At 41.0% G+C, this 27,568-nt stretch overlaps 1 pseudogene; it reads left to right on the forward strand.

Moving 5' to 3' along the window:
* The first annotated feature begins 3,001 nt into the window (after positions 1-3,001).
* Positions 3,002-6,424, forward strand: LOC102278297 (small ribosomal subunit protein eS21 pseudogene; annotated as a pseudogene).
* The last annotated feature ends 21,144 nt before the right edge of the window (positions 6,425-27,568 follow it).

Consider the following 27,568-nt stretch of genomic DNA (forward strand, 5'->3'; position numbering starts at 1 on the left):
AAAGGTAATTATGTGAGGTGATGGCAGGGTTAATTAACTTGATTGTAGTAATCATTTCACAACATATACACATATCAAATCATCACATTGTACCCTTTAAGTATATACAGTTTCATTTGTCAATTAAACCTCAGTAAAGCTGGGGAGAAAAAAGACATGCTAACAATGGCCATCTTTGGGTGGTAGAATTATGAGCTATTTTTTCTTTATTTATTTTTAAAATTTCTGTAATTAAGAACTTGTTCATCAAAGATATAATTAAAACAGTAAAAAGGCAAGCTACAAAATGGGAGAAAATATTTTTGCAAAACACATAAAAGGAACTCTCACAAATCAATGAGGAAAAGAAAAACAAACCAATAGTAAAATGGGCTTAAACTTTTAAAAAGAAGAACTGAAATGGCCAAAGAATGCATTTGTATGTGTATACATTTTTACATGTATACATACACATGTTCTTTAATATGTATAGATGAAAATATGATTAAAGTTATTAGTAATTCAAGAAAATGCAAATTAAAGCCATAATAGCATATCACATGAGTTCAGCAAAAAACATTAAGCCCTATAATACCAAGTGTTTCAAGGATGTTCAGGAACAAAAACTCTTGCACACTGCTGATATCAGTATATGGGTTTGACTGCTTTGGAAAATAGTTGGACATTATCTAGTGACATGGAAAAATGTGTGCTCTTTTATATCAAGATGTATACAGAAGAATGTACATTATTCATAATTTCCCCAAACTAGAAATAACTGTCCATCAAGAGTAAAATGGATAAATAAATTGTGGTATAGTCATACAATGGAATGTTATACAGCAGTGAAAAGCCACACATCAGAGCTACATACAAGAACGTGAATGAATCTAACAAACACAACGTTGAGTAGTAAGACACAGAAAAATGCATACAGTATGATTTCATCGAAATAAAGTTCCAAACTGGGAAAAACTATATTGTTCAGGAGTAGCATACACAGATGATAAAAACCACAAAGGAAATCAAGAAAGTCACTCCTTGGAAAAAGCAGTGTGACAGTTACATCTGATGGAGGGAAGTATGGGGTTACTAGTGGGATTGGACATTTGAGGGGTTTCTAGGATGTTGCAAATGTTTTCTCTGTGAAGGTGGTGATTAACATGGCTGTTAGCTTTGTTAAGTTCCTGCATGTGTGTGTGCTAAGTCGTTTCAGTCGTGTCGGGATCTTAGTGACCCCATGGACTGTAGCCCTCCAGGCTCCTCTGTCCATGATTCTCCAGGCAAGAGTACTGCAGTGGGTTGCCATTCCCTTCTCCAGAGGATCTTCCTGACCCAGGGATCGAACACGTGTCTCCTGCATTGCTGGCAGATTCTTTACCACTGAGCCACCTGGAAAGCCCATTCATTTCCCAGGGCTGCTCTAATAAATGACACAAACTTGGTGGCTTAAAATAACAGAAATCTGCTCACTCATATTTCTGGAGGCCAGAAGTCTGAAATTAGCACCATTATGCTAAAATCAAGGTATAAGCAGGACCACACTCCCCCCCCCCACCCCGCCCCGCCACCCTCCAGGGCCTCTAGGAGAGAGTCAGTCCCTTGCATCTTTCAGGTTCTGGTGGCTGTCAGCATTCCTTGGCTTATGGCTTCATAACTCCAGTCTCTGACTCTGTATGTGTCAAATCTCCCTCTACCTCTCTCATATAAGGACACTTGTGAAGCAAGTAGGGACCACCTAGATAATCCAGAATTATCTCCCATCCTAAAATGCATAACATAATTACATCTGCAAAGACTCCAAATAAGGTCATATTTATAAGTTCCAGGGATTAGGACCTGATATCTTTGTAGTGGGCTGAATGGCAGCCCCAAAGTCCAAATGTAAAATTCTATCCCACTCCTGATGACACCGTTTTGGTGCTCATTCTGCCAAAAACAACTTAGCCAGTTTTCTTATGCTTAGTCCACAACTCATCAAAACTGTGCCCATGAACCATCTTCCATGAATTTTGTTGTTGTTGTTTATAAATATGTTTGTTCCATGAATTCTTAATGAACAGCCTCCAAACATTCTTGATGGTGTGTCTCTATTGGAAAATAAATTAAGCATGCTCTTCTAAGATATGATGCTCATTTATAAATTATGATTGCCAATGTATCAGTGTATTATTATATTATCATACATATAAAAACAAAAATTTGGAAGATATAGGGAAAATAAATGTAAGTAGAACTACTACCATCTCCTTCCAACAACAAAATGAATCATCCTGTCAGTTCTCTGGGTTACTCATCCCACTACTCAAAACACTCTTATTGTACATCCTTGCTCCCCAAAACTCCAAGGAGGCCTTTAAGGACTGCTGCTTAAGATGGGAAAGATGAATGAGTACTGGGCCTCCCACTCTAACTTCATCCACTCAGTCAGCCCGGATCTCTGATACACTGGGGGTTTTTGCACATGATTTCAATAGGAAGATTATCCTCCACCAAAACAAAATGCAAAAAAATAATAATAATAGGTCTGAAAGCCACTTCTCTGGAGCACTTTCTTTTGGTGTGAGTCTCTGGGCGGCCTTTCATGCAGGTGGCGCATGACATCACTCGGCCCCAGCTGTTCCTTATTAACTCAGCCTCTCAGCGAAAGATACAGCCTTTTTACAACTTGACATTTTTTAAGGAGACAGCCCATTCTGCGAATCAACCAAATACATTAAATGCAGTTAAGACTGCTGCATTCCGCAAATACAAATTTGACAAGAAAACCTTACGTCTTCACAGGCTCCACTGAAATATGGATTGATATGAAGTTCTGAAGGACACCAGGCTTGGCAGCAAAGCATCCCTGTGTTATCACCCTGAAGGAAATGCCTGCCAAGCCAACTGCACCTCCAGTGGGTCAAAGCTCAAGAACCCCGAAGCCTATAACCCTCACTGAGGCCTCGACACCATCTCCAGCATGAGCTGACTTTGTAAATGTGTTCTTTGCCTGCTCATAATGCCTAATTAGGCCCTGACCATGAGGCTAAGAGGTGGCGAAGAAAAGCCAGGACGCCTGCAGGCTGCCACTTGGGTTCACAGCAAAATGACAGGCAGTGAGCGTGATCCAAGTAGAAGAATCTGACAGTCACACTTCAGTCTTTCAGCCGCATATTTTTTTTAACATGGGGAGGTTGTAGCATCAATAGTGTCATCCTCTAATAGAAAGGACAACTACATATAATGCATAATTGCCAGTCTAAATGACTTGTTATTTTGACTGCCTATTTTAAAATGTCTGTAATTGCCTCCAATGAGACTTGGAATAAATGATAAGTCAGCACAGGCAATCACTGGTAGAGACATAGCATGGCTTTGGAAAACTTAGTGCAAATTATTTTGTCATGTGTCAATTACCACCAAACCCTGATTATGATCACAGGGCGTTTGTCCTGCTTTACTGGGTGTTTCTTCCAACTGTGTCCCACTTAAGCAACAGAAGGAGTATCACACGCAGGTGTATAAAAGACAAGGCAGTCTATTTTCAAGGGCAATGAGCAGAAGCTGCCTGAGCCTGATAAATTAGTTTCACAGAATTTTAGCTTGTGCCAAATCCTGGCCCTTTCTGTAAAGCAAAAGTGAGGCAGAAGCACACCTCGCTGAGAATTACTGCCATCTCTCCAAATGAACTTTTCCCCCCCCTCGTATGCTTGTTTGCCAAGACTTAAAATAACAAATCACTTTTTTATAACAAAATTTTCTCCCTGGAATAATAGGCTTCAGTGTGAGTACTGATAGAGCAATAGCTCCTCTAAATGACAGCAAAGGCTTGCAGCAGGGCTGTGAGGCACATCTATTTCAGGGCTTCCCATTAAAGAGAAAAGTGGTTAGGTAAGAAATGAAGTCATTTCCTGACTCATTGGGATGCCATGTTTAAACCACAGTGTTTTGCCTGAGGATACAGAGGTTAGAAAAAAGTGACTGAGCCTAAGAGATGAATCATCCCTTAAAGATTCAGGAAAGCAACTTGTTAAGATCCTTCACACACTACTAGAACATATAAGATAGGGAAAGAGGCTTAGGGAGAGCCTTCTCCCATTCTTACCACAGGAAAAAGAAGGCTCTCCTGCCTACATACTTGAGGGCTTAGTCACTAAGTTGTCCAACTCCTTGCAACTCCATGGACTGTAGCCCACCAGGCTCCTCTGTCTATGGGATTTCCCAGGCAAGAATATCAGAGTGGGTTGTCATTGGCAGGTGGATTCTTTACCACTGAGCCACATGGGAAGCCCCTCTCCCTCCTATACACTTCATTAAAGCCAGTTCCTGAAATAATTTAAGTATGATTACATTTTTAAGTAGAAACATCAATATTTAGACATTAAAAACATCAGGAAATAGGGGAGAAGATGGATTCAAAGTCTGTTAATTTTGCATATTTCTAAAATAAGTGAGTCAAACTACTCCAAAAATCCACTTTTGAAGGATGATACACAACAATTAAGGATTCCAAGAATTTATTTTACTAGAAAAAAATTTAATACTCAGTTTCACTAGTAATCAAAGACAAATTCTATAATTTTAAAATAATAGTGAGATACCATTTTCAACTCTCAAACAGTTGGTGAAATAAAGGAGGGGTGGATATTACTCAGAGCAAATGAGGGACTGCAAATTGGCTCAATTTTCTGAAAGATGGTTGGGCAAGACTTATTAAAACCCTTTAAATGTTCACACTCCTTAATCCAGTAATTCTGCTTCTAGGAAACTACCTTTTTTTTTTTTTTACTTTGAGATATAGTTTATAATCTTAATATAATTAAGATATAACTTTAAACACTATTGCAAAATGATTACCAAAATGATGGAGGTGTTAGTGTTAGTTAACACCTCCAGCAAGTCACACAATTACCATTTCCTCTCTGTAGTGAGAACATTTAAAGGCTACTTCTTTGTCAACTTTCAATTATATAATAGAGTATTGTGAACTATAATCATCATGCTGAACATCAGCTTCCCAAAACTAATTCAGCTTACAACTGGAAGCTTGTATCCTTTGACCAACACCTGTCCATTTCTTCCACCCCTCAGCTCCTCATAACCAGGGTAGAATATTCCATCAGTTTGATTTTTTAGACTCCACAAATAAGTTATATCACACACACAGTATCTGTCTTTCTCTGACTCATTTCACTTAGCATAATACACTCAAGATCCACCCATCTTGTTGCAAATGGCAGGACTTCCTTCTTTCTCATGGCTGAGTAGTATTCATGTGTGTGTGTGTGACATCTTCACTTTTTCATCTAGGAGTTTACCTTAATGCAATAATATGATATTTGGACAAAGATACATTCAAAAACTATCCTCACAGCATTGTTTAGAGTGGAAAACTCAAATGTAACTTAAATGACCAGCAATAAGAGAATAATTATATTGTTACAGAACACTAATATGATGCCGTAGTATACAATCAACTTGAACTATATTTAGGGATTATCTTTAATGAGTCATACCAATGAAAAAAGCAGTGTGGAGAACTATATATACAGGAAGAAAAAATATGCAAAGGATTTCTTAATTGGGTATCACTCTGGAGACTGGACTAGAAAGATCTTCCCCATTTTGAATATACCAGGACATTATTGATGTCATATTGGTGTCATCACACACAGTGAACCTTTGAAACCCTGGTGATGTTTCTTGATGAACTTGAATCAATAAGTATCTGCATAAACTTCTCAAAGAACAACTGAGTTGAGCTATCTACTGGTTGACCCTGCCTCCAGGGCTCTGGAAGCTCATAGCCAATAAGAAGAAGGTAGTGTTGGAAGAAGCCAGTCTGCAGACTGGCCAATAGATTATAGTACATAAAGTATCTATATACCCTTTTGGAAATACTTTTACTGTACCCCAGTATCACCATAGATGCCAAAACGTCACTTAATGGATGTTTGTTGAGTCTTGGCTGAATTCTTATGAAATATTAAATATTTAATGGACATGGGAAGAGGGATATTAGAGAAAGATATATAGAAACAGAGACCAAATCTGGAAAAAGAAGCAAACTGAGTGAAAAAGATATAAGAAATGTAGTAGAAAAGAAAGAACAGGAAAAAAATAGAAAATAATGAATTATGACTTCCTCAAGACTATCCAATTAGAGCAAATTATTTTACTGATTAAAAAATTGCTTTTTGCACTCAAGCTCCCTCAACATCCAGAACAACAATTTCATGGACCTGTACATGCCACAGAAATTCTCCTCTGGGAACCCCATCATTAGCACCAAGGACCATGCGCCCATCCAGATGAATGTGGCCAAGGTTGACAAAGTGACAGTCAGGTTCAATGGCCAGTTTAAAACCTACTCTATCTACTGGGCCATTCACAGGATGGGTGAGTCAGAAGATCCATTCTCCAACTGGCCAAGGCCAAAGCCATCATCTCAAAGAACTTCTGACTGGAAAGGATCACAGATGTGGAATATTTGTTACAAATAAATAGTGAACTCTCCTCAAATTAAGTTAATATATCAAAATACAACTCTAGAAAGTTGTATTTCCTAACAGTGACTAAAATGTATAGGAGATTGTTTTAAGATGGCAGAGTAGCAGGATGTGGGCTCATTTCCTCCTGCAAGAACACCAAAATTACAACTAGCTGCTGAACAACCATTGACAGGAGGACATTGAACCCACCAAAAAAAGATATCCCATGTCCAAATACAGAGGCGAAGCCACAAAGAGACACTGGAGGGGCACAAACACAATAAAATCAAATTCCATACCTGCCGAGTGGGTGACCCACAAACTGGATAGCAATAATACCCAAGAAGCTCTCCCACTTTGTGAAGGTTCTGAGCCCCTCATCAGATTTCCCAGCCTAGGGATCTGGCAAAGGGACTGGGACTCCCCAGGGAATCTGAATTTGAAGACCAGCAGGATTTGATTATAGGACTTCCACAGGACTGGGAAAACAGACTCCACTCTTGGAGGGCACAAAGAAAATGTGATTGCTTTTCATACATATATGGCTTTCCATGTATCAGGCACTGGTAAATGAAGACAATACATATAGTGAGATATTTACATTAATTCATTTAATCCATATCATTGCTTTACAGGATAGGCATTTCTGTTGTTCTCTTTTATAGAAGAAGAAACAGTGAGGCCCCAAGAGGTTAAATAACTTCTATAAGCACTCACAGCTCTTAGGTAGAAAGGTAGAGATTCAGCCCCAGGGGTTCTAGCTCCAGATCTTCCTCACTATAGTAATAGCCCCACCTACTCAAGCCACCATCAGATCAGATCAGATCAGTCGCTCAGTCATGTCCGACTCTTTGCAACCCCATGAATCGCAGCACGCCAGGCCTCCCTGTCCGTCACCAACTCCCGGAGTTCACTCAGACTCATGTCCATCAAGTCAGTGATGCCATCCAGCCATCTCATCCTCTGTCGTCCCATTCTCCTCCTGCCCCCAATCCCTCCCAGCATCAGAGTCTTTTCCAATGAGTCAACTCTTCGCATGAGGTGGCCAAAGTACTGGAGTTTCAGCTTTAGCATCATTCCCTCCAAAGAAATCCCAGGGCTGATCTCCTTCAGAATGGACTGGTTGGATCTCCTTGCAGGCCAAGGGACTCTCAAGAGTCTTCTCCAGCATCACAGTTCAAAAGCATCAATTCTTCGGCGCTCAGCCTTCTTCACAGTCCAACTCTCACATCCATACATGACCACAGGAAAAACCATAGCCTTGACTAGACGAACCTTTGTTGGCAAAGTAATGTCTCTGCTTTTGAATATGCTATCTAGGTTGGTCATAACTTTCCTTCCAAAGAGTAAGGGTCTTTTAATTTCATGGCTGCAGTCACCATCTGTAGTGACTTTGGAGCCCAGAAAAATAAAGTCTGACACTGTTTCCACTGTTTCCCCATCTATTTCCCATGAGGTGGTGGGACCGGATGCCATGATCTTCGTTTTCTGAATGCTGAGCTTTAAGCCAACTTTTTCACTCTCCACTATGGTGCCTCCTTTTTAAGTCCTATAGTTCTTACCATCAATCATGCATATTTAATATTGAACACTTACAGTTTTGCATGTTTGTTGCATTTTCATCTTAGTACAACATGTCTTCCCAACTAGACTCTAAAACACTGAACGCAGGAACTGTAAATAATACTTCTCTATAATCCTCACAGTACTTAGCACAATTCTCTACTCATTAAATAAGATTTAATTGGACCTTCAGCAAAGAGATAACTTTCAAAACATTTATTCCGATAATTTTGCAATCAAATAAACTCTGCCAACATTCTTTTGCTAAGAAGCAGTCATCTTTTGAGATTGCTGGAAATTTAAGTTTAGAGAAAAAAAGAAGTTAATGCTTTTTTATCTCATTCTATTCCCTTTGATGGATGAAACCAAAAATAATCACTTTGCATCTCCAAAGTGCTCCACCCCCATGAAAGCAGGGGGAGAGTGAGCCATCACTGGGACACAAATGTGTTCTGTTCAAGGCAAGGCAATCAAATAAATCAAGCAACCCCCAAAATATAGTTAAAGCAAAGTGACTCAGACATAGTTCATGTTTTTAGTCACTTAGAATCCAAAGTTACTCTGAAATGCAAATAGTTTTTCAAGCATTACTCATTTTGCTTTCTCTGATAAAACTAAAATAATCCAATACAATTATCTAGATGGTTATAATTTAAAGATTTAAAATACATGCTCAAAACGTAACATTTCAAATTAGTGCCACTCTTTAGGACAAACTCTAACTAATAATAATGATCTGGTATAAAAGTATCCTGGAGAAACTAATTTCCTACCATTTTCTTTTTATTAAGCTAATCTGAAAGGAAAAAAAAAACACACATTCTTCTATGGGGCTGTCCTAGAGAAAGCACAGCACTGGAGAAACCACACACCTAAAAAGTCATTATTCAAAATTGAAAGCTGTTTTCCTATCTTATCTAAGGAAGCATTTATTCTCACATTGGAAAATTAAATAGAGTTCAGAACATTCGTTTAGAAATAATTGAGTTTCACCAAATCAATATACTAAAATAATTTCTAAGTAACCTTATCTGTAGCTCAAATAGGTTTAATCATATATGCTAACTCCTGCTGATTGGTAGTGGAGACCTAGATACTGTGTTGAGAAGGATTCTGAGGTCACATCCAAGAGAAAACATGTTTGCATCAATCAGCAATAAGCAATGTGTATGTACCAGTACCAAAAACGTGGGCTAACTGCAATAATTTACGGAAAGTAAATACAGACCCTCAATCTGAAATGAGAGATGTGGGCCAAAGATGCTACTGGATTATTTGGTAGTTTAAGAGAGAAAATTCACTGCTTAGTAGTGCCCCAGATTTATGGTGCTCTAATCAAATAAGCAAAAGTCAGACACGACTGAGCGACTGAACTGAACTGAACTGAATCTAATAAGCAGTAAAGAAATAGGAGAAGGACTAAACATTTACTCACAGTCTACTACATGTCACACACTGAGCTTCACCTTAACTTCCATGGCCGCCTCCAAGATTTTTGTCATTATTAATAACAACACCTCTCCATTATCTTAATTTTAATCATTCTATCCCTCAAACACCATTTCCTATCTTTCTGGCTCACTCCCTGTGGTATCCAGTCTCCCCATTATCCCTCCACTCCACTGATATATCCAATCATTGGTCGTACCACTCTTTCACTGTCTGTCACCTCCCTACAGGGTCCTCATCTTTCCTACTTAGCCATCATACACTCCATGATCAACTTTCACTCCTTTGCTTTCACCGTCAACTTCATTGCTCTTTTCTCTTTTCAACATAATTGCCAAGCAAAACCCTGCACATTGTTAAATCCAGATCTCTGACGACTCCAGATCTGTATCTATGGAACCTAAATGTTGCTGGGGCCGGGGGAGGGGGTGGGGAGGGGCGTGGAAATGTAGTGACTGGTCTCATTCTAAATTTGTGATTACTTGAAGAGGGTCCTTGGTAAGACTGGCCATCCACTATATTTCCTTCATCTATTCGCCCTCCACTAGACATCCATTTCACAGCTTCTCTCTCTTCAAATCTCAATGCCTCTTCCTCCTTACACTCCTTGATGGCCCAGTTTTCAGCTACATACAGAAACAAAAGAGAATCCCCACAGGTTGTCACCACACATTCCGTCCGCATGTGTGCTCCCCTCTCTTCTGATACGGTGGGTGGGCAGTACTGACTCCAATTGAAAGCCAAACCCTCCACTTGCACATTAGATCCCATCCCTCTTCCTTAATCAAGAACATCTCTCCAGCAATTCTCCCCTTTCTCAGCATCATCAATGTTTCCTTTTCTACTGAATCATTCCCACCAGTATTCAAATATTCTAGAAATAAACCCATCTAAAACAAACAAAAAATTGTTTAACCTTTTCTTGAGCCCACATACCCCTCTCCAGGTATTGTCCCATTTTTCTGCTCCATTTTTTATGGGGATAGAAATACCTACTCAGCAGGATTAGAAATGATGTATATGCCGCCCCAGCACAGTGTCTAGCAGAGAATGGAAACTCAAGAGATAAGTGTTTATTTATAGTAATGTTACGATCCTACAATAGGTGCTAAGAAACAAGCTGGATTAAGAAATATACTCCAGACATTTTTATTACTTTTTACTTTGATAGAACTTCAAACTTACTGGAGAGTTGCAAGGAACTCCCACATATCTTTTACCAAGATTCTTTCATTCTGCATTTGGTCTATCACCATCACCATCTCTTTCTCTTACCATCTCTTATCTCTGTTTTCCCAAGAATAAGGACACTCCTTTTACATAACCACAGTTCATATCAGAATTAGGAAATTTAACAAATTCCCTAAGTAATTTTCAGATTCAAATTCCAGAAGTATTTTTATTCAATTTTTGATATTTAAACTAAAAACCAAAATCAAACAATTAAAACAGTTCATCCATTTCTGCTCCATTTTATAACCAAAATCTTCAGGGAAACTCTTACTGTTTTCATTTCTCTTTAATCTACTCCAAACAGGTTTTGCTCCTAACTCCTGTCCTGCCCCACATACACCACTGAAAGAATTCTTGTCAAGATCACAAATAGCCCTTTCATTGCTAAATTCAGTAATGGTTTCTCAGAACTCATCTCTCTTGACCTACCATAAGCATTCAATATGTTTGATTACTCCTTCCTTAAAAAACAATCTTTGTGGCCTCCAGAACACCAGACTCCTGGTTTTCTTCCTATCCCACAAATGACAATTTCTCAATACCTTTTGCTGGTTCCTTCTCATCTCTCCAACCTCTAAATATTGGAATGTTCCAGGACCTCATCTCTTCTCTATCCAAATCCAATCTTTTTGGTAATCTCATTTTGATATCTTCATGTTAATAACTTCCAAATATGACCTCCATCCCAGACTACTCTCCTGAACTTCAGACTAGCATGTGCAACTGCCAATTCAGTAACTCCACTGAAATATCTAATCTGCATCTCAAACTTTTCATATCCAAAATTAAACTCCTGTTATTCCCTACCAAAAACCCACTCACCCCATAATCTTCCCCAACTTAGTAAATAACAGCTCTATCAATCCAATTGCTCATACCAAAATACTCTGAGTCATTCTTGAATCCTCTCCTCTCAAAACCAATACATCAATAAATTCTGTTGGCTCTACCTCTAAATTTGACCATTCTGCATCTGACCACTTTTCACTACTTTCTAACACAAGCCACCATTATCTCTTGCCTGGTTTCATTGATAGTAGCTTTGCCACTAGGGTCTATTCTTAATACAGCAGCTAGAAGGACCCTTTCTAAAGAGTTAGTCAAGTCATGTCATTCTTCTCCTTAGGCCCCTTCAATGACTTCCTCCTTCACTCAGAGCAAAAGCCAAAGTCCCCTCAAAAGCCAAGACCCTACAACAACCTCCCTATGGATGTCTTTTACTTCAGCCCCCACTGTTTATCCCTCCTGACTCCACTTGAATTGCATTAGCCTCCTTATTTGTTCTCTGAACACAGTATTCATCCTCCCACCTCAGGGCCTTTGTACTTGCTATTCCTTCTTCCTGTAATGCTCTTTATCTAGATGCCCACTGTTTGCTGCTTTACCCTCTTAAGGTCTTTACTCAAACGTCATCTTCTCAATGAAAATTCCTTCAGATGTCAACACTTGTCTATGTGGCAAAAGCTAAAGATAATGTTGCACATGTGAAACTTAGATACTGTTATAAATCAGTGTTACCTCAATAAAAAATAAACTTTAAAACAGCTTCAAGATAAAAGTAAAAAATTTTTTTAGTTAAAAGCCCCTAAATCTCAATCATGTGGTATGGAATAAACATAGGTATTCTGAGAAGACAGTGGTGGTGATGGTATGTTTTATTTGACTCTGCTCAAATCTCCCCCATAAAATCAGATAAACTTAGCAAAACCCCAAGCCTATGGACAACATTTATAAGAAACAAGGTGGCAAGATGTTCCCAAGAAACAATATAAGGTGAGGATAATGCACCAACATTCACAGGACCTACATGGTATCAGCATCTGCACAGTATGCACAGGTAATATATTAATAATAATATTAACATAATTGTGTTGCCTTTAAAGGCAACAATTCATTATCTTGAAAACTATTAAATGAAAGGAAAGAATCAAGTATGTATGCTGCTCTTCTTTAATGAATTGTACCACTGGTTAACCAATGAGATGAGGAAACTGTCTTATATTAAAATATTCCAACTAACAAATGAAGGAGAAATTAGAGACATATGACATCAGTATCTTGCAACCACTAACCCAGGCATTGAGCATCAAAAGTTGCTAATATCATAAAAATAGAGGTATAGAGATGTTATGTGCCTGCTGATGAAAGATCATGACACCTATAGTGTTGCCACACATGCAAAAAAAAAAAATGGAACCAAAATCTGAACAAATTTCTAAATTGGGATTTCTCAACCTCAGCACTGATGGAATTTGGAGCCAGCTAAATTCTTGCTGTGGGGCTCTGTCCTGTGCGTTGTAGGATGTGGCAATAGCACCACCCACCTTATTGTACAAGTAAAAAAATTTTAAAAATAAAAGTATCTCTGCTGCTGCTGTTGCTGCTAAGTCACCTCAGTCATGTCCGACTCTGTGTGACCCCATAGACAGCAGCCCACCAGGCTTCCCCGTTCCTGGGATTCTCCAGGCAAGAACACTGGAGTGGGTTGCCATTTCCTTCTCCAATGCATGAAAGTGAAAAGTGAAAGTGAAGTCGCTCAGTTGCGTCCAACTCCTCGTGACCCCATGGACTGCAGCCCACCAGGCTCCTCTGTCCATGGGATTTTCCAGGCAAAAGTACTGGAGTGGGGTGCCATTGCCTTCTCCAAAAAGTATCTCTAAACACTACCAAAAGTCCCCAAGCAGGGAGAGCAAAAGCACTCTCCACTGAAAACCACTACTCTAGATGAAACTACCATTCCACAGGTTACAACAAGAGGACAGAAGAACGTGTCAAATTAAACCATATGGATGCAACCAGCAAATTACAGACTATAGGAAACTTCAAAGATCAAATGACCCAGATTCTTCAATGAATAAATTTCCAGGGGAAAAGGCAGCAGTGGAGGGGGGAACCTTTCAATCAAAATAGACTTAAAAGACTTTATTTTCTAAAAACAGGCAAAACTAAACCACAGGGTTTAAGGATGAATTTTGGGGTTACAAAACTATAAAGAAATGGTAGAAAGTAATTACCATAAAAATCCAACAGGGAAAAAAGTAGGTAGGTGAGGTTGGGATGGGACATTTGATCAGCCTTGGGACTTCTTAGGTGACTAGTGATGTTCTGTTTCTTGACTTTGGTGTCATTTTAAAAGGTGGGGACCTTATAATAATCCATTGAGTTTTGAATTTATTGTATCCAGTTTTCTATGTCTGTGTTTTCCCAGTAAATAAATAAGAATCTGCTTTCCTTTCTACTTCACTTGAGTCAAAGTTCTATGGGAACTGTCCTTGAGCCAAGAACTTTGAATTTATTAAGTTCAGGTCGATGTTTATGTTTCCTTAAGCCCAGAGGTGTAAATCCTGATCATTGCTTCAAAAACAACTTTGGAAATCTCAGCAGGACTTATCACAACCCTCCACAAACCATATGCATGATGTCCGTATCTTGGCCTACTGTTGAAAGAACATCTTGCATCGAATCACCAAATACCTACAAAGGAGCCTGTGGTGATCCAGGCGATCTGCCAGGCAGTGCAAGGAAAGCAAAATGCAAAGCAGTGAAGTGTTTGCAAATGCAACCATGGCTCATGAGAACTACGTGGGCTGAGTCGAGATTTGTGGGATGATGACTTTTAGAAGGATTTACAGACCCGCTAGGCAGAGACACTCCACAGGTGTTATCTCCTTTTTTGCAAAAGATATGTTCCTGAAGAGTTCCATGGTGATTAAATTTTTATAAATTTAATTATATTTTCTCATTGACTTACATTATAATCAGAGAGCGGCTTTATCTACATTTTGGATTAATCTTCAACTGGCAGTGGCTCCCAACAGTTCAAGTTTCCCTGCTTCTCTGTCAAGTAGTTGATAGTTTATAAACAAACATTTAAAGGCACTATTTAAAGGAACCCTTGAGTGAATCCTTCTGAACAACAAAGGATTCTTTCATAACATTAATAAATAATCATTAGACTGAAGGTTCATCAAGATTTCTTAAATTATTCCCAAGACTCAGATGTCCTTTGATGAAACTTCATTGAAATTACATCACTTTACCAAGGACCAGAATCTATTTTATGTGTTTTAGGACAGTATCTTGCATTACTGATGTTCTTTTTCCAATAGCATTCAGAAGAGCATTTTGTCCAGATACTCACAAGAAACATTACTAACTGTAGTCTGTATTATTGAGTTATGTGATGTAATAGGACTTTGGTTGGCATGACTCAGTTTAAATTATGCAATAAACGCAAAATGCAACTAAGTCCAGGACAGAGTTAGTATGAAATGACTGGCCTTCTGGTTGGATTCTTTGGGAGAGAAGATGCTTAAGCTGCTCACTTCAGAAATGTCTCTTGAAGACTGGGCTGCCTGGAAATCTCAAGCAGATCACTGGAAGGCTTAAACTGAGGATGGAGCTCATTGGCCCCACCATTCCCAACCATGTCACCACCATGCTCCCCTGCTGTCTGAACACCACAATTCCTTCTTAATACTCTGTTATTCCTGTCAACACTTGATTCTCACTAGGCTCCCCTGATAACTTCTCCTGGACAAGTCAAAGAAAGACGCCATCCTTGGAGCCAACAGCATGAAAGTCCATCACACGTCACAGTGGTCGATCACAGTTGGTTCTAGAACATGATGAGTGACCCCCTGGCTCCTAGAGAATGGCAAAACTCTAGACACTAAGGCTTCTCCAGTTGGCTTAAAGATGCTCCTCTTGACTGGGATCTGTGGACTGGTTTTTAATATAATAGCTCACCCTGCTGGTTACGTATACCCAAAACAATGTGATTTATGATCAGTTTCAGTCTGAAGAACTTTGCTATTTCTGATTAAATTCCCCATTTATTTGGAGTAAATGGGTAAGGGTTGGTTTACTTTCTTTGTCTTTGGTAACAAGAATATAACTTATAATTTGCTTATGTAGAAAATGCACTAGAAGTAAAAAATTGAATGCAGCATAGAAGAATAAATGAAGACTCTGTTTTACCAAAGAAGGGAAAAATGATGCTCTTGCCAAATCAATTACTTTCTGTGGCTTATAGAATTGCTTCCCAAGGACTAGACACTGCCTTCCACACGATGCTCAAGAAGCTTTATCCATAAGGCATTTATCTGAACGCAGTGATATGGCCTCGAAGTTACAGTTCTGGAGTACCTTTGGAATTCTGCAGCTTTTGACATGTATTTTGCTATAGTCTTTGTGGCAGGTAAAATTCTAAGATGTGCTCAAATGATCCATTACCTCTTAAAGATCTTCTCTACTGAAATGTAAGCAGGACCTGATGTGCATATAACCAACAGAATGTGGTAATGTAGAGGATTTTACATAAGTAATCAAAGTCACTAAGCAGCTAACTTTACACTAATTAAAAGGGAGATCTTCCTGGGTAGGTCGGATCTAATCAGGTGAGCTGTTTAAAAGAGAATCTAGAGGTCAGAGCGGAGAAGGCAATGGCACCCCACTCTAGTACTCTTGCCTGGAAAATCCCATGGACAGAGGAGCCTGGTGGGCTGTAGTCCACGGGGTCACTGAGGGTCGGATACGACTGAGCAACATCACTTTCACTTTTCACTTTCATGCATTGGAGAAGGAAATGGCAACCCATTCCAGTGTTCTTGCCTGGAGAATCCCAGGTACGGGGGAGCCTGGTGGGCTGCCGTCTATGGGGTCGCACAGAGTCGGACACGACTGACGCAACTTAGCAGCAGCAGCAGCAGAGGTCAGAGACTTGAAGCAGCTCTCTCTCTCTCTCATCTCTCTGATTTTGAAGAAGCAAATGTCCATGAATTCTACAGTCTCCAAAGTATGAATTTTGCCAACACCTGCTCTTACAAATGGATCCTACCCTACTGGAGCCTGCGGATAAGAACTCAGCCTGGCTTACACCTTAATTTCAGGCCTTGGAGACCCAGAGCAAAAACTTCTGTCAATCTGTGCCTAGACTTCTCTTCTACAGAAACTTGAATATAATCAAGGACATTTGTTTTAAGCCTCTGAGTTTATGACAACTTGTTAGGCAAAATAGAAGATGAATACAGTCATGAAAAAATCAACAGTGGAATAAGAAGTCTTCCCCTACGTGCATCCCTAACCCCCAACAGTCAGTGAACAGAGAAATCAGAGGATCATAAATTAGAACAAGTGCTTACACTCCCAACCAACCTCATCTATTTGTCCACATCTAAAAGGATCTAGAAGGGAGATCTAATGTGCATTTCAGAAAGGTTTTCCCTCCCCCAGCATTGTTGGCTGACTACAGACCATCATTCTGGGTCTACCTTTTCCCACATATACAGCTCCTAAGTGCAAAGAACCGTATGAACCAAATATGCCTCAGAAGAAATAAGAAAATGCTAAACACAGTAGGTAACTATGAGTGCCAAACTAAAATGCATGCCAATGTCAAAATCAACCTCCACAGGCAAAGGCTAAGCCAGGAATAGTAATGAAGGGAGAAAGCAGCTACTGCCAATGGTGTTCAGATTGAAAGAAAGATTTAATGGAAGAAAGACACAGGAACACTGCCCCCAGCACGTATCAGGTGCCTTGGAATTGTCTACAAATAAATGGATGGATTGATGAATGGATGGATGGATGAGTTAGAATCAAAAGGAAAGGGTATATCATTACAAAAGAGGAAGAAATGAGAGGGAAATGTAGTGGCAAGGACAGGGACAGTGTTAGAGAAATTCTGAAGGCAGCAAGTCATCAGAGTTCACGTAGCCCATAGAGCAGTGGTTCTCAAAATGTGGCCCCGTGACCAGCATCATCAGCATTACCCAGGAGCTTATTAGATATGCAAATCCTCCAGCTTCCACTCAGTCCTAGTGAATAGAAATTCTGCGGATGGTGCCCAGCAACCTGTCTTCAAGCCCTCCAGGGGACTCTGTTGCACACTCAAGTACAAGAACCACTGACCGAGAGAAAGGAAGGAATCTTGTTAGGGTGTTTAAAAAAAAAGTCTAAAGGTCTGAACCCTGGACACACCCTAAAATCAGCTGAGGAGCTTTGCAACTACTGATGCCCAAGCTGCCCCATCGTCAGAAATTGATTTAATTGGTGTCCAAATTATTTCCCAGCTCTCCAGGATATTTAAAGGTGCAGCTGGGGCTGGGAAGCTCTGATGTAAAAGGTGAAGCGGTGTGGGAGGACATGATTCAAGATTGCTACATCAATGACCTCGAAGAGAAGGTTGGACTCCTTCTGATGTGGTGGTCTGCTGCCTTCAAAGGATTCACACATATACTCTCAGCTGTCAACACTGCTGTGCTTTTTGCACCCGCAGGGAAATAGCTTTTATTTCAGCAGTACAGAAAAACAAATTAGCGGCCAGCCCTCTTTGCCCATCCCTTGTTCACCCTGGGAGCTGGTTTTGTACAAGCAAGGCTTCCCTGCACTGCCCCCACTATATGGGAGCCAGGGAGGAGGAGAGGCTGCAGTTTCTTCTACTGCAGAGGCAGCAGCCATCACAGGGTCGTTGGTGTATTTGTCCCCCAGACTTCACTCAGGCCCCAGCATACACAGGCAGAGGCCCCAAGAGGTCGAGATATCTCACCACCAACTTTAAGCCATGCAACCCCTCAGCTAGTCTCCGGAGACCATCTTCTCCCAAACCCAGCCGGTGAATAAGGGTCTCCAGTGGGAGAAGAAAGGAAGCTCTAAGTCCACTCCAGCTGCCCAGGACAACAAAAAAAGGCTTTCAACTATGTGGGAGCACACAACCCTCTCCTCCTCAGGGCTTAGCCTCAGAAGCAGCTGTCTACATAACCTAAGTCCACTTGCGTCCATGGGTGAGAGGGAACACTCAGGAAAGGACAAGCCTCCAGATAGAAGGTTTCAATTGTCCCAAAGCACCATAGAACCTGCGTACCTTCATGCAATGACAGCCAGATGTTTCCCCAGTTCTATGCCTGTGCATGTGACCTCTGAGGCTACACCTAGCGGAGACGGCTTCACCATTCAAGAATACGGTGGTGACCTGACTGGTAGGTTCACGTTACATGGATATAGTAGGAACAAGCAGTAATGCCTGGTCACAGAGCCTCACAATGTAAAGTGTAACAGATGACAATGACAGTGATGATGGTAACCAAATCCCCCACTGGAAATTTAAGCTCTCCATAAAGTTCAATTTAGCATTCCTTAAGAAGGCTAAAAGAACCTCTAAGCATTTCTGAATCTGTATGCATGTCACCTCAATGAAAAAGTGCAGGAGCACCCAAGGGTGGATGTCAGGGCAGGAAAAGGAGATAGAGCAGGTAGAGTGTCAGGCCTTACATTTGTCAGGATCTGAATGGACAAGCTCTCAGGTGGGGATGGCTATCCAGAGTAGAGTTCTCAACTAGGGGCATTTTGCATCCCAGAGGACATTTGGCAATATTTGAAGACATCTCTGGTTTTCATAACAGAGTGGGGGTGGGGTGCAGGCCAGGGATGCCACTATACATCATACAATGCATAGGACAGCCTTCCACAGCACACAAGCACCTCACCCCCAATGTCATCAGTGCCAAGGTTGAGAAACCCTAGTCTAGAGAAATGGCCCCACAACAAACAAAAACTGCTGATGCATTTTTTTTCTATTGAGGCCCAGATACTAACCATAGTTTCTATTATCATCCTAGAACAGAGTTGTTCTCCATGTTCTCCTCAAGGAGACAGACAAATAAATTAATCTTGACAGATTATCCTGTCCACCCCCAGCTTTCAAGGGAACTCAATGTCTAAATCACCCAGGACAAATACTTGTCTAGTCTCTTGTCAAGTATTTTCAGGAGTAAAAACCCCACACCCTCCCTATAGCAACTCATTCCAATTATTTGTCTTCCTAATGGACAAATTGTTAAGTTGAATCATTTGAAATTGCCAATATTTGAGTGATTCCGGCCTTCGAAATGGCAGTTTCATGTGGTTCACCCTAACATTACTCTCTTCAACAAAAATGCGCCCCACTTCTGGAGACCATTTTCCTGAGCTGACTCTTCAGTCAGCACCACAGTTTCTGGTGACAGTGGTAACCAGCCACTTGCTATCTGGGACACCTCCCTGCCCCTTCCCCACTCCCCACCCAAAATCCTCACACCCAATCTTCAATGACTCTTTCTCCAGCAAAACTACTAGGTTTTTGTCCCAGTCAAATGTTACTTCTTCTTTTTTATTTTTTGCATTTTCAGTTCTAATTCATTTAATCCTATGGGAAGGAGTGGAGACAAAAATTGCTACACACAGAGTCTTATTATTTGAGCAGATATGAAAGAAAAGCCCATATCTAGGTCTCTGGGGTCTTGTTTTCATATACAGTGTAGGTCTTACAGGTTCATATAGGTCTTATATACCATGTATCCATTTAAGTAACCTGACCTCAACTTCCTGCTATATAATTTGAAGGGAAGACTCACAGTTATTAAATGGCTACAATGTGCCAAGCAGTGTGCTATAAGCTTTCACATATATTATGAACTTAATCTCTAAAACAAGGCTGTGAGGAAGGTATTCTTATTCCGCATCACAGATGATAAAACTGAGGCAGCTCAAGGTAAAATAACCTTCAGTGCCAGCATTTATGAGCCAGGATTTGCATCCATGTCTGTGGGAAACCAGCGCCAACACCGTCACCATTATCTAAGCAGACTGAGTAAAGCTCTGTAGAGATTTAGAATTTCGAAGTGACCACTTGAAAAGTACACAACATTGTTACAGGCGAACTCACCTGACGTGTTATCTTTACTCTTCATTCTAGCAGAGTCCCCCTTCCCCCAAAACACAAAATTACTTCATGGTAGATATGATTTCTTTTAACATAGCCCCATCATCTCCTTTTCTCATTTCAGGATAAAAAACAAAGCAGCCAATAAATCCGCCTGTGAGCTTTTTTTTAAAAAAAAAAAAAAAAACAAGTCTTGCTGCATCCCTTTTCAGCTGAAAAACATTATCTGTTGCTTTTCATTCAGCTCTTTCATAAAGAATCATAAATTCACTGATTAAAGATGAAATCATGTTTATTCTTGTCTTCCAAAAACACTGCTTAACGTACTTAAAATTCCCTTCCTGAGAGACGTGGGGAAGGGGGATGGGGTGGATGGAAAGGCAGCAGCGGGCGGGTGCTGAGCAGGTGACGGGTGAGCTGCAGCCACCTTGTGGCTAATTGCTTCGGGGGAGCGATGACCCGCCAGCGGCGCTCCCGCATGTCTGTGGGACAAAGGCACCGGGCCCCACCCTTCAGTCCCAGGCATCTGCTAACTGCTTCTTATTCTTCCTTTACTTCCGAGTGCAGTCAGTGGGCATTACTGACCAGGGCTATGCTCTCCATGATGGGAGAGAGAGAGAAGCAACACAGCTTCTTAAAGTTCTTCTACAGTAGTTACCTGTTCAAAATTTCACAATTTAGTGTTAGAGGCAGACTCGAAGGGGCATTGAAAGGGGCATTCCAAAGCAAATGAAAATTTATCCTCATGGCTGCTAAGGGCAAATTCTGCTCATGGCTGGGGACAACTTTTCTCTTTTCTAGAATAGCTATGTGTTATTTGCTTGAAATCTCAAGTATATGCTCTGCACAAATGTGTAATACAGTCATCCTAAAGTACATTAATTTGCTTCTAAATGTCCGTTAGACAGAGAATCACTGCATCTGTGCAGAACAGAGACTCTGACTTCTGCCACACCCTTCACCACTATCAATGTGATTTTAACCCATTCATCCTCAGTTACCTTATCTGTAAAATGGGATTACAAGATCAATAAGTTTTCAATTATTTTTCACAATGAAACATTTTTATTCTTTTCAGAATTTCCAGAATCCTAATATGCCAGTGATCAATAGGCAGTTGCTATCACAGCGTCTGGATAGGCAGGCCAGACTCAGCCACCATCACCACCGCCATCCCCTCCCCTCCATCAGTCTCCAAGCCAAGCCTCTTAATGCACCTCTGCAGAATGGTGGGCATCAGAACTTGAAGCTCACTGGACCAAGTGATTTCTAAAGTCCTTTTGTGCCCCACATGCCTATCAGGTTAAATGGCCAAAGTTTTTAAAAGGCAAACATTTTATGAAGACATTTTCTAGACATATATCAAACTTATCACCCTGGCAGGAAAAAGATTTCACACACTGAGCAATTAGAGAGCAATTTAATTCTCTACATTAAGCTCTGTGGCCCTGGCTTAGAATATAAGAGAAGGTCCTTTGAAGAACACTAGATGAATCACTCTTACAGAGTACCCAGAGTACTTGTAGCCCATGCAGAATCACTGAGTGTTTCCTCCAGCAGCCACTCTCATTGGCCTTGTGGCCCTCGCAGGACAAGTGAACTGGGCACAGGTAGGTCTCCATCCATTAGTGTTGAGCTCTACTCAGAACCATGCCTGTGTTGATATCTCCTTTAAATCCAGTGCTTTCCCTACCCTACTGACAACTGCTGCCTTTATTAATGGCTGTTTTCCTGCCTGAATCATAAAATGTTGTCTGCATTTGCCCTTTAGCCCAGAAACCTAATTATTGAGTGACCTGGGGTGGGGAGAATTATAGTCTTTTTGATGGACTATGAGGCCCTGAGAAAGACAGTGATATGAGAACAAAATCAACAGAGCCTTGATGGAAATTAGCAAAACTTCACTTGAAAAAATATCTACCATTAAAGTAAATTAAAAATATTTTTCAAAAGAAATTACAATTCAGTTCAGTCACTCAGTCGTGTCCAACTCTCTGCGACCCCATGAATCACAGCACGCCAGGCCTCCCTGTCCATCACCAAGTCCCGGAGTTCACTCAGACTCATGTCCATCAAGTCGGTGATGCCATCCAGCCATCTCATCCTCTGTCGTCCCCTTCTCCTCCTGCCCCCAATCCCTCCCAGCATCAGAGTCTTTTCCAATGAGTCAACTCTTCGCATGAGGTGGCCAAAGTATTGGAGTTTCAGCTTTAGCATCATTCCTTCCAAAGAAATCCCAGGGCTGATCTCCTTCAGAATGGACTGGTTGGATCTCCTTGCAGTCCAAGGGACTCTCAAGAGTCTTCTTCAGCATCACAGTTCAAAAGCATCAATTCTTCGGGGCTCAGCTTTCTTCACAGTCCAACTCTCACATCCATACATGACCACAGGAAAAACCATAGCCTTGACTAGACGAACCTTTGTTGGCAAAGTAATGTCTCTGCTTTTGAATATGCTATCTAGGTTGGTCATAACTTTCCTTCCAAGGAGTAAGCATCTTTTAATTTCATGGCTGCAGTCACCATATGCAGTGATTTTGGAGCCCAGAAAAATAAAGTCTGCCACTGTTTCCACTGTTTCCCCATCTATTTCCCATGAAGTGATGGGACCAGATGCCATGATCTTAGTTTTCTGAATGTTGAGCTTTAAGCCAACTTTTTCACTCTCCTCTTTCATTTTCATCTACAGGCTTTCACTTTCTGCCAATAAGGGTGGTGTCGTCTGCATATCTGAGGTTATTGATATTTCTGCCGGCAATCTTGATTCCAGCTTGTGCTTCTTCCAGCCCAGCGTTTCTCATGATGTACTCTGCATATAAGTTAAATAAGCAGGGTGACAATATACAGCCTTGATGTACTCCTTTTCCTATTTGGAATAGAATTACAAATCAAAACTACAATGAGGTATCACCTTACACCAGTCAGAATGGCCATCATTCAAATATCTGCAAACAATAAATGCTGGAAAGAATGTGGAGAGAAGGGAACTCTCCTACACTGTTGGTGGGAATGTAAACTGGTGCAGCAACTATGGAGAACAGCATGGAGTTTCCTTAAAAAACTAAAAACAGGGCTACCATATGACCCAGCAATCCCACTCCTGGGCAAACATCCAGAGAAAACCATCATTTGAAAAGATACATGCACCCCAATGTTCACTGCAGCACTATTTACAAAAGCCAGACATGGAAGCATCTTAAATATCCATTGACAGAGGAATGGATAAAGATATGGTACATATGAACTATAGGGTATTAGCCATAAAAATGAACAAAATAATGCCATTTGCAGCAACATGGATGCAACTAGAGATTATCATGCTAAGTGAAATAACTCAGAAAGACATAGACAAGCATCATATATTGCTTAGATATGAAATCTAAAACAAATGGTACAAATGAACCTATTTATAAAACAGAAATAAAGTCGCAGATATAGAAAACAAACTTGTGGTTACGGGAGGTGGGGGCAGGGCGAAGGGGAAGAAGGAATAAATCAGGAGACTGGGGTTGACACATACACACTGCTATATATAAAATAGGTAACTCATAAGGACCTACCATATAGCACAGGGAATTCCCCTCAATACTCTGTAATGGCCTATATGGGAAAAGAATCTAAAAAAGAGGGGCTATATGCATATGCATAGCTGAATCACTTTGCTGTACACCTGACACTAACACAACATTGTAAATCAACTGTACTCCAATGATTATTTTTTAAATTACAATGAATTCTTTCAATAATTAACTCAAGCAATTTTTATTGAGCATTTACTCTGGGCCAAGCACTGAGCTAGGTGTCAAGGATACCATTGCATCCTGAGGACATTGTCCCTGTCCTCAAGTCACTGAGTGTCCCACTACCACTCATGTAAAGAACTGAGTAAGGGTCTTCCCTGGTGGCTCAGTGGTAAAGAATCCGCCCACCAAGGCAGGAGACTCAAGTTCGATCCCTGATCCAAAAGATACCACATGCCATGGAGCAATTCAGCCTGTTGGCCACAACTGCTGAGCACACATGCCGCAACTACTGAAGCTCGGTGCCCTGGAGCCCGTGCTCCACAACAGAAGAAGCCACTGCAGTAAGAAGCCTGCACAATGCAATGAAGAGTAGCCCCGCTCTCTGCAGCTAGAGAAAAGCCCATGCAGCAACAAAGACCCAGCACAGTCAAAAATAAATAAACTTTTAAAATTATTTTTTTATCTTTTTTAAATTTTATTTAACTTTACAATATTGTGTTGGTTTTGCCATATATCAAAATGAACCTGCCACAGGTATACATGTGTTCCCCATCCTGAACCCTCCTCCCTCCTCCCTCCCCATACCATCCCTCTGGGTCTGACTAAAACACAGTATGGCATGTGCCACAATTGAGGTGAGCGGGGTGCAGTGGGGTGACAAAGGACGGAGTGCCTGGCTTGGTCTGAAAAGTTTGGGAAGAGCGACTCCTGAACTAGTTCTTAAAGGGTGAGCTGGCAAAGATTATTTTCCTTCTTCCCACTGTAGCAGAAACTGCTCATGTTCCCCTTCTTTGGGGGAACATGGCCAGATTGTATTCTGAAGTCTCCCTTGCAGCCTGCAGTTAGATGTTGCCATGTGGCTGAGTTCTGCATCTAAGCAGAAGTGATAAGCATCACTTTCAGACCTGGCCCATAAAAACCCTCTCATAGGAGCTCCCCAGTGGTCCAGTGGTTAGGACTCCACGCTTTCATTGCCAAGGTGGGTTCAGTCCCTGGTGAGGGAACTAAGATCTTACAAGATGCACAACTGAAAAACAAAAACCCTCTCACCCTCAACCCTCATGTTCTTTCCCTATCTGCCATCTGACTGAATGGAGAGGACTCCAAGGATCTCGAGCAAGGTGATCTTCTCAAAATAGGAGAAGCAGGGATCCCTGAATGCATGGAACAGAGCCCCCTCCAGTCTCAAAGTGTTCAAAAAGATGGTGGGAGATATTTATAATTCCAGTAACCAGTCGTGTCTGACTCTCTGGGACCCCATGGACTATACAGTCCATGGAATTCTCCAGGCCAGAATACTGGAGTGGGTAGCCTATCCCTTCTCCAGGGGATCTTCCCAACCCAGGGATCAAACCCAGGTCTCTTGCATTACAGGTGGATTCTTTACCAGCTGAGCCACAAGGGAAGCCCAAGAATACTGGAATGGGTAGCCTATCCCTTCTCCAGCAGATATTCCCAACCCAGGAATTGAACCAGGGTCTCCTGCATTGCAGGCAGATTCTTTACCAACAGAGCTACTAGGGAAGCTCTTTCACTTTCACTTTCAACCAAAAAATACTGGCAAGTGGAAACTTTGTTTTCCATTCCTGACTCTTAATGAGGCAGTAGAAGCCTTTAAAAGGCATTATAAGAAATAATATGATCAGATTTGGGTTTTCTGTTAAATTTGTTTTTGAGAAAGTTCACCCTGGTGGCAATATGGAACATGGATGGAGAAGTGGGGCAAGACAGAAAGCAGAGAGAACAAAACAGAATAGTTTCATAGTAAAGGCAAGAAAAAATGTGTGCCCATTAGCAGTGGAGATATTAAAAGAGGGAAAGACTTGAGTGAGGCCATTAGAAATAAATACCCATTAGATAATTACTAGGGTGGGGCAGGAGAGTTAGGAGACATATACAATTTTTGGACTCCTGGCTTGTGTCAGGTTTAAATCCCACGAAATATAGAGCGTGAAGGTTTGCGGAACAGGCTAAGGAACACTCAGTTCAGTTGTGTCGGACTCCTTGTGGCCCCATGAACTGCAGCACACCAGGCCTCCCTCTGTCCATCACCAACTCCCGAGGCCTATCGAAATTTATGTCCATTGAGTCGGTGATGCCATCCAACCATCTCATCCTCTGTCGTCCCCTTCTCCTCCTGCCTTAATCTTTCCCAACATCAGGGTCTTTTCAAATGAGTCAGCTATTTGCGTCCGGTGGCCAAAGTATTGGAGTTTCAGCTTCAGCATCAGTCCTTCCAATGAATACCCAAGACTGATCTCCTTTAGGATGGACTAGATGGATCTCCTTGCACTACAAAGGGACTCTCAAGAGTCTTCTCCAACATCATAGTTCAAAAGCATTAATTCTTTGGTGCTCAGCTTTCTTTATAGTCCAACTCTCACACCACACATGACTACTGGAAAAACTATAGCCTTGACTAGACGGACCTTTGTTAGCAAAGTAATGTCTCTGCTTTTGAATATGCTGTCTAGGTTGGTCATAACTTTCCTTCCAAGGAGTAAGCGTCTTTTAATTTCATGGCTGCAGTCACCATCTGCAGTGATTTTGGAGCCCCGAAAAATAAAGTCTGACACTGTTTCCCCATCTATTTCCCAAGAAGTGATGGGACCAGATGCCATGATCTTCGTTTTCTGAATGTTGAGCTTTAAGCCAACTTTTTCAGTCTCCTCTTTCACTTTCATCAAGAGGCGCTTTAGTTCCTCTTCACTTTCTGCCATAAGGGTGGTGTCATCTGCATATCTGAGGTTATTGATATTTCTTCTGGCAATCTTAATTCCAGCTAGTGCTTCTTCCAGCCCAGAGTTTCTCATGATGTACTCTGCATATAAGTTAAATAAGCAGGGTGACAATATACAGCCTTGACTTACACCTTTTCCTATTTGGAACCTTTGGACATACTGAATCTGACATCCAGGTAGAGATATCTAGGAGACAGCTGGATATACAGGTCTAGAACTCAGGAGAAGGATCAGAACTGAAGCTCAAACATGAGAATCACTTGATTAACACCTGATGAGGTGGCCCAAGGAGAATATGTAAAGGGAAAAGGTTAAAATCCAGAAAACAATGAAGAGAGCATGAAGGAAGAGAAGGCAGAAGGAAACTGAGAAGGAATGTTCTGGGGATAGGGGAATAATCAATAAAGTGACAACACAAAGACCAGAGAAAGAATTTCACAAGATTAAACATAGTGTTCAACAAGGTTAAATGCCATCAAATAAGAACTGAAAATTAATGACAACTGTATCAGGCAGGGTCTAATCAGGAAAAGGGAAGCCACTCCAGGTACTTTTGTCAGCTTGGACTGCCATACCTAAATACCATAAGCTGGCGGGCCTAAACAACAGAAATTTATTTTCTCATATTTCTGGAGGCTAGAAACCCAAAATCAGGGTGTCTTCATAGCCAGGTTCTGGCCTGCAGATG

This window comes from Bos mutus, chromosome X, assembly GCF_027580195.1.
Source record: "Bos mutus isolate GX-2022 chromosome X, NWIPB_WYAK_1.1, whole genome shotgun sequence".
Classification (NCBI taxonomy): Eukaryota; Metazoa; Chordata; class Mammalia; order Artiodactyla; family Bovidae; genus Bos; species Bos mutus.